Source organism: Pituophis catenifer, unplaced genomic scaffold, assembly GCF_029215685.1.
Source record: "Pituophis catenifer annectens isolate HBS135680 unplaced genomic scaffold, rPitCat1.0.hap2 SCAF_2, whole genome shotgun sequence".
In the NCBI taxonomy this organism is placed as follows: Eukaryota; Metazoa; Chordata; class Lepidosauria; order Squamata; family Colubridae; genus Pituophis; species Pituophis catenifer.
The window spans coordinates 154,700,111-154,710,956 of NW_027256882.1; the positions used below are offsets into that span (position 1 = coordinate 154,700,111).

The 10,846-nt window shown below is 35.8% G+C and overlaps 1 protein-coding gene across 3 annotated transcripts in view; it reads right to left on the minus strand.

The window, feature by feature from the left end:
- ATF1 (activating transcription factor 1) overlaps nt 1–10,846 on the minus strand; it is a 28,041-nt gene extending 17,195 nt beyond the window's left edge. For 2 of the 3 annotated variants that reach the window (XM_070937802.1, XM_070937800.1), the window contains exon 1: nt 10,460–10,644. The gene's annotated coding sequence lies outside the window, so the exon portion shown is untranslated. Of the gene's footprint in view, nt 1–10,459; nt 10,645–10,797 lie in introns of those variants that run through there. The other variant, XM_070937803.1, reaches the window with a different exon arrangement.

The window sequence follows — 10,846 nt, forward strand, 5'->3', positions numbered from 1 at the left end:
AGGTACAACAGGTACACTAAGCAGGATCACATTGTATTACAATATTTTGCTGTCAGCACCACTTGTACTTTTCTAATTCTGTAGTTTTCCAGTCTGGTGATCCTAAACAAGAGGTTCAGTCAAGGTGGACTTGCTTTTCTGAAAATTAGCTGAACCATCATTTCCAATTTCAATGTGCAGCAGCTAAAGAATACTGATGATATTGTAGAGTCCATTCTCTATCCAACAATAAGATACAACATGCCTGGCCAGTACTTAAGAATTTATAATGAATTTAATCCAGAGAACACATTAATGTAAGGGAACTGTAATGTAAGGAGATACCTTCACAGGAAAAACATGTGATGGGGTTCCTAAGTAATTTGAAAACATTGTATGTACCCTTGGTGTAAAGAGCAAATTCAAATTTTAAATTCCTGCTACCACCAATATTTGTAAAACAAGGTTTTGAAAAACTAGTATAGTTTACAGTTTGAAATGATATCATCCATCTCAAAGTCTTCTATACAATGAGATATACAGTTTGAATGACATGAAAAACTAGAATCATTATAGAATACTACAAATATTGCTGAATTTGTACTTTAGAAAGTTAAACTGTGACAACTATATGATCTCATTAATTCCTTGCGTCACATTACTATAAATAAAAGAATGAACCATAGATTAGATCAGAACAGACTCCAGCCAACATATTATTCTATGCTCAGTAATGTAATTATCTTGTTATGCCTTAATTCAGTCTTTTCAATAAATATTTTCATTCAAGGAAAGACATGCTGGAGGAGCCAAGAAAAAAGAATAAGAAAAAAGTGCCACAATATTTCTATTAGGATTCAACTTTAGATTTAGCCATCTAAACCAAATAAAACAGTAGTTATATAAATGTATTATGATTTTTATTTATATTCATATAGACCCTTCTTGTAAATAATTTGAGAAGAGCCAAAGTTAACTGGAAATGCATAATATAAGAAACAAATTTATTTCCTTAATTAGTAAGAAAAGGAACCCCCTGTCCTGCATATTCTGTTTTTCCACCAAACTTAAAAAAAAAAAAAATCATCTGACATTAAAATTAGCATTTCTCTACATGAAATTTAGAGAAACACGTCAAATAGACATGTTACATATGTAAACAGTTCCACCAGTAGGTATTGATGAATTAAATGTACTACATAATTATTTGTAACATAGACATATTTTACTATGAAATATGTATTGTCACAACAATCCAATTAATAAAAAGACAAACTGAAATTTATTTCAGTCATTGACCAATTAAAGTACATTCAAGAAAATAACACAACCCTAACCATAACAAGAACTATTGGCATCCATTTGTGTGCAAAGCTTAAACATAATGTAGCAAAATTTTGCTACTTTTAGAGAAATAAACTTACCTAGTTTATCAGCAAATAAAAATGATCAAAATGTCCCGGATATTTAGATTAAAAAGGGGGTAATCAGCTGATGATGAATGTTCCCACACAACTGGCAGTATGCTGTAGAAGAACATGAGCTATGGTTTCTATGGTGCCTGTATCACAAGGGCACTACTAACTTTTGTATGGGGTTTTTCCTATATTTCCCTTCCAGGACGCTGTGCAGAGAACATTAAATTGAGATAAAGATAAGATTCTCCTGAATTTGGGAACTGTGATATGATATAAATAAGAGACTGATTTAGGCCATAAAACATGGTTATTTGCTTATATTAGGAAACAAAGCAGCAATTTCAGTTTGACCTACTATATTAAGATCTTTTGTCTTAGTATTAATTAATCTACTTGATCTAATTCTGAAGGTTAAGAAAGCATCACTGAAGAAACCATAGAGGCTCAATTTCTTTTGGATCACTATTTCCCAGGAAGATTAGTAGTTGTTTGCTAATATTAATGGGTCAGTTCAGTGGGATTGTTGCATAATTTTAACCAATAAGTAAAGATATTTATTCAGAGAGTGTACTGACTCCTACTTCCTGTCAAAGTACTGCATTTGGAACACAGCAGGTAACCTGGAAGATACTATATACATACACAAGTGACTTCAAAGCTCTTTTAAGGCCAACGGAGGTTAATGACAGAATTACTGCATCATCAGCATACAATAATAAATTTTTGTCTTTAGGCTATAATTTAGAAGGATGTAAAAATATTATTTAAATGAAGAACTAAGGAATCTATATAACAATTGAATAAAAGTGGAGCCACTACACATCCCCAACTTTCTTCCTTATGGATATTTCCTTTATTACATATTCTTGATTACTGCACCTAACCTTCAATATCATATTTTCATGTACTTTAATGAGGAGCAAGAGTAGATATTTGTCAACTGTGGTATTTTTTAAATGTATGCCAGAATGTACAGCTAGTCCTCAAGTTATGACTGCAATTGAGCCCAAAATTTCTATTGCTAAGTAAAACATTTGTTAAGTGAATTTGCCCCATTTTACAACCTTTCTTGCCACAGTTGTCAAGCGAATCACTGCAGTTGTTAAGTTAGGAACACAGTTGTTAAGTGAATCTGACGCCCCCATTGACTTTGTGTAGGTCACAAAAGGTGATCACGTCCCCAGGACACTGCAACCATCATAAATATGAGCCAGTTGCCAAACTTCTGAATTTTGATCATATGACCATCAGGATGTGCAACATTTGTAAGTGTGAAAAACGGTCATAAGTCATTTTTTTCAATGCCGTTGTAACTTAGAACGATCACTAAATGAACTGTTGAAAGTTAAAGATTACCTGTACTTCTAGATACTGTGCTGGAAGCTGACCTGAAATTGATAAATGCTGCATAAAAGGATTGTCCTGTGTTATGGGTATACTTTTCTACTAGATGTTGCAGGGCCAAGGCATGGTCTAATGTTGATTGTTCTGTTCCAGTGTGTTCATCCCTCAGAAAGTCTTCAAATTCAAACTATAGGTTAGGATTTCTTTTGCCCTTCTTATATATTGGTATTACAATAGCCAAGCCCTATCCTTTGATATCATGGCTTAACAATCTAATGCTATGAAAAGTGAAGTTAGCACTGGAACTCAACTATTCTAAATTATTTTTTTATTACTTCATATGTAATGGAATCTGAGCCTTGGAATTAACAACCATTTCCCCTTATTTTCTCTGATTAATACAATACCATATATTTCTTTTGATACAAATCTATATTTGGTACTATCAATCTCTTAAAATAATTATGATTAATGATTAACAGTATTTGCATTTAGCAAGCACTGATTACTTCTTTATTGTTAAAGTCATATTAACTGTAAAAGGGCTTAATGCAACATTCAACAACCAATTTTTGCTCTATGCAATCTTAATTTTTTCTGAGAGAATAATTCTGTACCAAGGGAACCATGACTAAAAGGCCTTAATGTAACTTTTAGAGGGGATAATTGAAGAAGGGCCTGGAGTGATGATTGTAGCATCTGAATTGGCATATAGAGAATAAGCTACAGAGGTTCGTACTTAAAAAACTTTATAGGTGATATCTTAAAAGCACAAAAGTTAACCAGTGGTGAGCATAATGGATTTATTTTAGAGTAAATGTACATTAAGTGCATTGAGAATATGCTTTAATTACTTGCTTTCCTTAATAATAATTAATTCTAAGATAATACATTTTCAGAAACTCCTGATAATTGCTACTGCTATTTTTCAGTAGCAATAAATTACATACACATTACTATGGCTCTTATTTTTTTCTAATGTTTTTCTCTGCTATTATATATATTCTTATATTCCTTAAAATATATTTATTGCAAGCTATAAAAATAGGAACAGAATGTTTGCTTAAATTACTTGCACTTTAAATATTTCATGATTGTCTGCTAAAATTTAAACAATAATATATATCCCCATTGACATAATTATCTCCACTACTTAATTAAATGGAGATATAATGCAATAATAGAATCCTAGTTTGTTACTCTGTTTTAATATCTGTTGTTTCAGATGCTTTATTCCAGCAGGGACCTTCTAAATATCAGTCATTCAAAGCAATAAATGTATATTTAAACACTAGCTTTCCAATAACATTGAGGAATAATTTAATTTGTTTTAAGTTGATTATTAATATTATGAAATCATGGAATTTTGCTTTTTACATAACAGCAGTGAGATTATTGTATGCACAAAGTTGGAAAGATTTGGCATTTCCCACAATGGAGGAATAGTTGGTGAAGATGATGGAACTTGCTGACATGATAAAATGACATATTCGATCTGAGAAAAGATAATATATACATTTATTACTCACTGGAAACCTCTTTTAGCCTTTTTGCACGAAACAGAAAAAAACAAACATGATTTATGGTTTTGATTAGACAAAATAATTATAGAAAGAAGAGTTATGTTGTAACCGTAGAATAAAAGGTAAATTTATAATTGTATTTATAATTGCTATAAAAATCAGAAGCTACTTCTCTGTACCTTTTTTCTTTCTTTTCTATTTTTCTTTTTCTTTTTTGCACTTAGCTTTCTCTTTGATTTCTTCCTTTTCTTATCTTGTATTAGTTAGTATTGGTATTTTTTTTTAAAAAGTATTTAATAAAATTATTCGAAAAATACCTATTATTAAGTGCAAAATGATTTTCATTCCCAACATATAGATGATAGGCGAGAATAAGATCGATACATCATGGCTTGATCCAAACCATGCAGTGAATTTATACGAAGATGAGAATTTGAAGACTGCAGTTTCTGCTTTGCACCATACGTTATTATCAAAGATCTATTTTTATAATTATTTTGTATGTTGGGGAATCTCTATTACACTTGTTCAGAGTTGCTTATTCTTCAATGTTCTGGAAGGAAAATAGTGTGAGAAGATAAACTATTAAAACTAAAACCTTTATTTGTAAGAAGAAATTTATAGTGAATTGGAAAAATGTATATCGTCTGGCCATTACTGTTAAAATGGAAAAAAATAATCATTCTGTGAAGTTTCGTAACTCTTATTAACCAATAGGCTACTAAAACAGATTCCACTTTTTAGAGCACTTTTTGATACAAATAATTTGAATAATAAAATCTATTATCCTTAGTCTACATATTTTAACAGTTAATCTAATTTTAGTTGGCTATGCAAATTTTTATTTACTTATTTTTTATTTTATATCCAATTTATATACCGCCCTTCTCCCTGAGGACTCAGGCGGTGTACAGCCAAATAAAAACATAAATTACAAACATTAAAATAGTATTAAAAGGATATATATAAATTTGGCCCCGTAATTTAAAGACAATAACAAACCAATTTAAAACATTTAAAAAAGTTAAGCCATGCTATTCTAGAAAGGTAAAAAATGAATTAGAATTCTTGAGTAATTGTACCAACTTAAAAATACTTCTTTAAAATAATTTATTAATTTATTTATAAAATTTACATCTTACCACATGCTAACTTGCATCTGTACATATCACAATAGATGTCATGTCATGTATAAATTATCACTGCATTTGAGTAATTGTGCTTAAGTACTAATTTGTTGCATAAGAATATTGATCGCTTGATTGACTGATTGTATGCCACCAAGTTTATTGTCATTTGGTGGCCACATAGATACCTCCAGGATGGTATTTCTACAGCTTCATCTTTTAGTCTCCAGTAGTAGAATCATCACCATTATAGTGAAGATCACTCATTTTGCTGCAGGATGTCCTTTTCTTCTTTCCTCCCATCCATGCCAAAATTCTGCTTCTAATTATGTTGATAATCTTTTTAGTTTTTCTATTGGTTTCCTGTTTCACAATGGAAAAAATGTCTTTTTCTTCATTTTCAGTTTAAAAAGTGGTTTAATCGTTGATCGTGTATGATTATTTTAACAGAATTACATGCTGCTTTCTTTGTGACTGAGTTTTTTATATCCTAATACAGTAATACGATTTTAAAAATACACAAAAACCCTAATCAAAATACCCTAGACAGCAATGAACAACTAAACTCTATAAGTATTCCCCTTGCAGGAGGGATCAACATTAAATACATCAGATTCCCCCCTCCCAAGTCTTAATTATTTGTCAGAAATAAAAGAACATTAGGCCTGATCTAGAATGCTTTTCCAGTGAAGGGAGGCAGGTACTGAGAAGGGCCTGTGCTGCTGATATCACAGGTGACATTCTCTAGGGATAGAGATCCAGATAAACTCTTACTTTCTAGATTCTAACAAACAAGCCAAAACTACTGAGAGTAAGTAGTCTAGAAGATATCATGGGTTCTAAGCTATGTAGGCCTTTAAAGGCGACGAAGAAATTCTTCAATTGCACTCAGAAACAAACAGCTAATAGCTCTCTACCTAGGGCTGCCCTTGAAAACCACTCGAAGGCTTCAGCTGGTGCAGAATGCGGCTGCGCGGGTTGTGATGGGAGGGTCCTGACATTCCCATGTTACACCCCTCCTGCGCAAATTGCAATGGTTACCTGTTGCCCTTCGGGTGAGGTTCAAGGTGCTGGTTATTACCACAAAGCCCTTCATGGCCTAGACCCGGGATATTTGTCGGACCCCTTGCAGCCAGTGACAATTCCCAATCGCCCGGTGCGTTCCCACAGACAGGGCCTCCTCAGGGTGCCGTCGGCCAGACAGTGTTGGCTGGCGACCCCCAGGGGGAGAGCTTTCTCTGTGGGCGCACACACCCTCTGGAACCAACTTCCTTTGGAGCTCCATACAGCCCCTGACCTTCACTCGTTCCGCCGTGATTTTAAGACCTGGTTGTTCCGCAGCCTGGACTGATGGGGGGGGGGGGGTTCTTAATGAATTTTAAATTGTTTTAAATTGGAATTTTAATTTTATATTGTCTTTTAATGAGGAACTGTGCATCTTTATTGTGAGCCGCTGAGTCCTTGGAGATAGGGTGGCATATAAATTGCATTATAAATAAATAAATAAATTATTTCGTGTAGCACCCATAACTCCTGGAGTCACTGCATTTTGGACCAATTAAAGCTTCCAGGTGGTCTTCAGGGGTTACCTCATATAAAATACACTGCAATAGTGTAAATGAGACATGACCAAGGTTTAAATGATACTGAGCAGAGCATCCCATCTATAAAAGGTCACAATGGAGACCGAAGATGGAGTTGTGGAAAAGAACTTTTCACCACCTATTCTTGATTACTGTTATTTATTAAGAAAACTAAAAATTAAACAATAAAAAGCATATTGACAATTAATAAATATCAATTTGCTTTTTAGCATTCCTCTTTTCCATCTTAAAGCAACAATGAGCAACAACTGCATTTGGAGCCTATCCATTTGATTATACCTGTCCAGTACATCTTGTTCTTTCCCTCTAGTCTAGAGAGGCTGAATCATATACACATTCAATTCTAAATTCACTATATTTGCAGTTTCTAAATATCCATCTCCATCAAACCATCAGCAGTATTGTGAATCAACTTCACATAAGATACATTTACCTTGCTTGGTAAACTAAAATCTCGCTAAGTATCAGTTATAATTTTCTTATAGGCCTAAACTCAGAAATTCTGGAGACAAAAAAATAAAATAAAATAAAACATTTCAATGTTATAACTGAGATAAACAGCTAATAATATTGCCTGCCATAGTACACTAGCAATGGTATACAACTACAGCTGTTAAAGGTCTAATAGGCCATTTTCAATTCAATTTTTATATTAAAATCTTCTTTAGGAGCCTAATATTTCTTATTTCAATTGAACGATTTCTGCTGTTCCTCTTAACTTTGTATCCAGAAGAATCTATCTAGCATGCTCCTTGTTTAAAAATATTTCTTTATTTTGTCTTCTACACTTTTTGTAGATATAAAATTTAATTATTAAATCAAAATAAAAGTAAAATTGTAATTCTGTCACAATCTAATATTACTTCAAGGTTGGACAACCTCTCACCTCCCCATTTTTTTAATGCTTTTTGAAGACTGTATTGTTCAGCAATCTACTTTATTTTTTGAAAGCTATGTAGTATAGGTAATTACAGCATAATAAGCATACAATTAATTTTAAATAGGGGCTATTTAATCTTCCAAAAGCTGTAATAGAGACTATTGGGAAAAACACTTTTATTTTAGAATAGTTTGACAGTGCCTCTTTAAATCACTAAGCCAATATCATAGCATACATTTAATAGAAATAATGTAAGAACTTTCCTCTAAAACTGATATAATATATATGGGGGATTTTGTTAACAATTTGTTATTCATATTTTAGGCACACTCATATATTTTATTTATTTTGAGTTTAGATCCCTATTTTCAAGATAAAAAAAACGTGTGCCACACACTTAAATAAAACTGAGACTAAAAATAAACACAGTAAAAACAGTGATTGGATTTTTAACAGGCCATGAGAGCCACACTTAAGAATTCATTAGATGGTTATTATAAAAATACAACAATTTGCAATGATTTATTTAAGCATTAAATAAATATCTGAAAAAAATCAGGCTCCACCTGGCACCAAAAGAGTATCAGTTTGTATCAGGCAAGTCTCCTTAGGAAGAACTTCTGGGGGAAATGATTATGCAAGCCTTCTCTCCTCCACATGAAATATGTAGCAAACCTTTTTTTAAAAAAAAACAAGGAAAGTGTAACAAACAAATTAACAGAGCCAGATCAATTCCAGGGAAGACCAGAAGGTAGATTGCTGTACAAGAACAAAACATCATTGGTTGTCCAACCTATCTCTCGATTCATTCAAACTTATTATTAATAAAATACAACCCATACTGGACAATGACATTGCACTTTCTCAAGCACTGGGTGGCAGGACTGTACTTGCATGCAAACAACCATCCATCCTGAAGCTGATTTTCACAAGTAATCAGAAACAGGGAAATAATACTGATGAAGTAACCAGACCCTGCACACTCTGCAGATGCCTACTCGCCCCCTCATTTATAGTAACAGCATCATCACAAGTCACAGTAACTTCCCACACAAGGTTAGCCATGCCTTCACACACTCTTCCTCCACCTGCCCAGAAATGCCCTTCTGAATGCTACATAAGGCAATTTGCACAAAAAAAGTCATTGATTTCACATCAGACTTAAAAGAAAAGTAATCTCAGCATTTCGAGCTGTGATTTTAACCTTCGTGACAGATTTTGGAGTATTTATTTATTTATTTATTTATTTTATTAAATTTTTATACTGCCCTTCTCCCGAAGGACTCAGGGCGGCGTACAGCCAAAAATAAAACCCACAACTATATGAAAGTTAAAAGACAATTTAAAAATGTTAAATAATTTGGCCAAAAGAGCTAAAATAGAAACCACCCATTAAAATAGCATTTAGGCCAGCCCTGCTTGGTGAAACAATGGCGTTTTGAGGGCACGGCGAAAGGTGCGAAGGTTGGGGATCCTACGAATCCCCGGGGGCAGCTCATTCCAGAGGGCAGGTGCCCCCACAGAGAAGGCTCTCCCCCTGGGGGTCGCCAGTTGAGTAACTCACTGAAACCAATGAAAGTCCACAGTACAACTTGAATGAAACTGCTGAGCTCACCCACATTTAAAAGGTTTCAGGCTATCTCAAAAGTCCCAATATAACTCATTATAATTATTGATAGAGCATGTGTAATCTGATCTATATGTCACCCCTCTTCCCCCCCACAAGTCTAACTTAAATCATATATTAGTCTATGCATCCAATGAAGTGAGTTGTAGTTCACAAAAACAAATGCCTTTTAGTAGAAAACCACGATACAAGGCTCCGGGTTGCGGGGCTACCATAGACTTAATTCTACTTAAGAGGTTTTTAAGGTATAAAATCATTATTGATTCTGGCACTTGAATCATAAGCATAAACGTCTACCTAACCGTTACCCCGTTATTTGCACTGGCACCAACCACCGTCGCGGAGTATCGAGGGATACTGACGACTTGTGACATTTGCTGCTTCTAAAAAGTACTCCCATCCCCTGGCGTCGGGACATGTTAAAAAGTCGGCTCTGCTTGAAGCCGACGGCCTGAGGAGGAGGAAGGTAAGCGGGTGTAAACTGACTGGGCAGATGGAGCCCAGCGAGAGTTTATGGTAAGCCTTGCTCGGTTTTTTGTGGGCACCCTGATCTTTTGGACTGATAAGCCGCGGCAAGAAGGTATGGATGTCATCGGAGGAGCCCTGGTGCTTGTGCAACAGCTGGGAACGAAGGGCTGAGCGCTCCTCAGCACCGACGCGGCGCATCACAGGCTTCTCCTCCCGCCAAATTCCAACCGCCTCCAAAGCGCCCCCCCCCCCAACTGCCGCCCCCCCTCCCCCCGCTCAACGCCTCGCGCCTTTTTTTATGCGCGCGTGCTTTGGAAGGGGGTCGCCCAACGCCTCCCCTCTCTGGACTTTGCTCAGCCGCCTCTCTTCCCGCCCCCCTCCCCCCCTCCTCGCTCTCCCTTCCTTCCTCTTCCCGCTCGCTGGTTTCAGTCGCGTCCGATCCGCTTCGCGCTCTAAATTGAGTCGCTTGGCCGTCGCGCCCGCTTTTACCTCAGAGGCTTTCCGGGCTTCGCCTCGACTTCGCGTTGCCCAGAGGGAATCGCCCTAACGCCTCAGGAAACCGGACCCACCGCTACTTGTCAGCATTACCAAACTAGTCCCCGCCAGGGGGACGCTACCCTGCGGTTGCTCTTGGTGGGCGGGTTGTGACTATAGAGTGCGCCGGAGGCCAGCGCTAGAGTCGGCTACCGCCTGATAACAATAGAGTTTCTTTTTTTCCCTTGGTCTAGACTAACCACAGCCGGGAATCAGAGAGTTGCAAATCTGGGGACGCTAGAGTGGCAAAGCAATGGTTATTTTTAAGGCCTTTGGTGTCTGTGCTTTCGTACCTTTCCGTGCCTTCTTATCACGAGCGAAGTCCCACTAAGTCTGCAAACA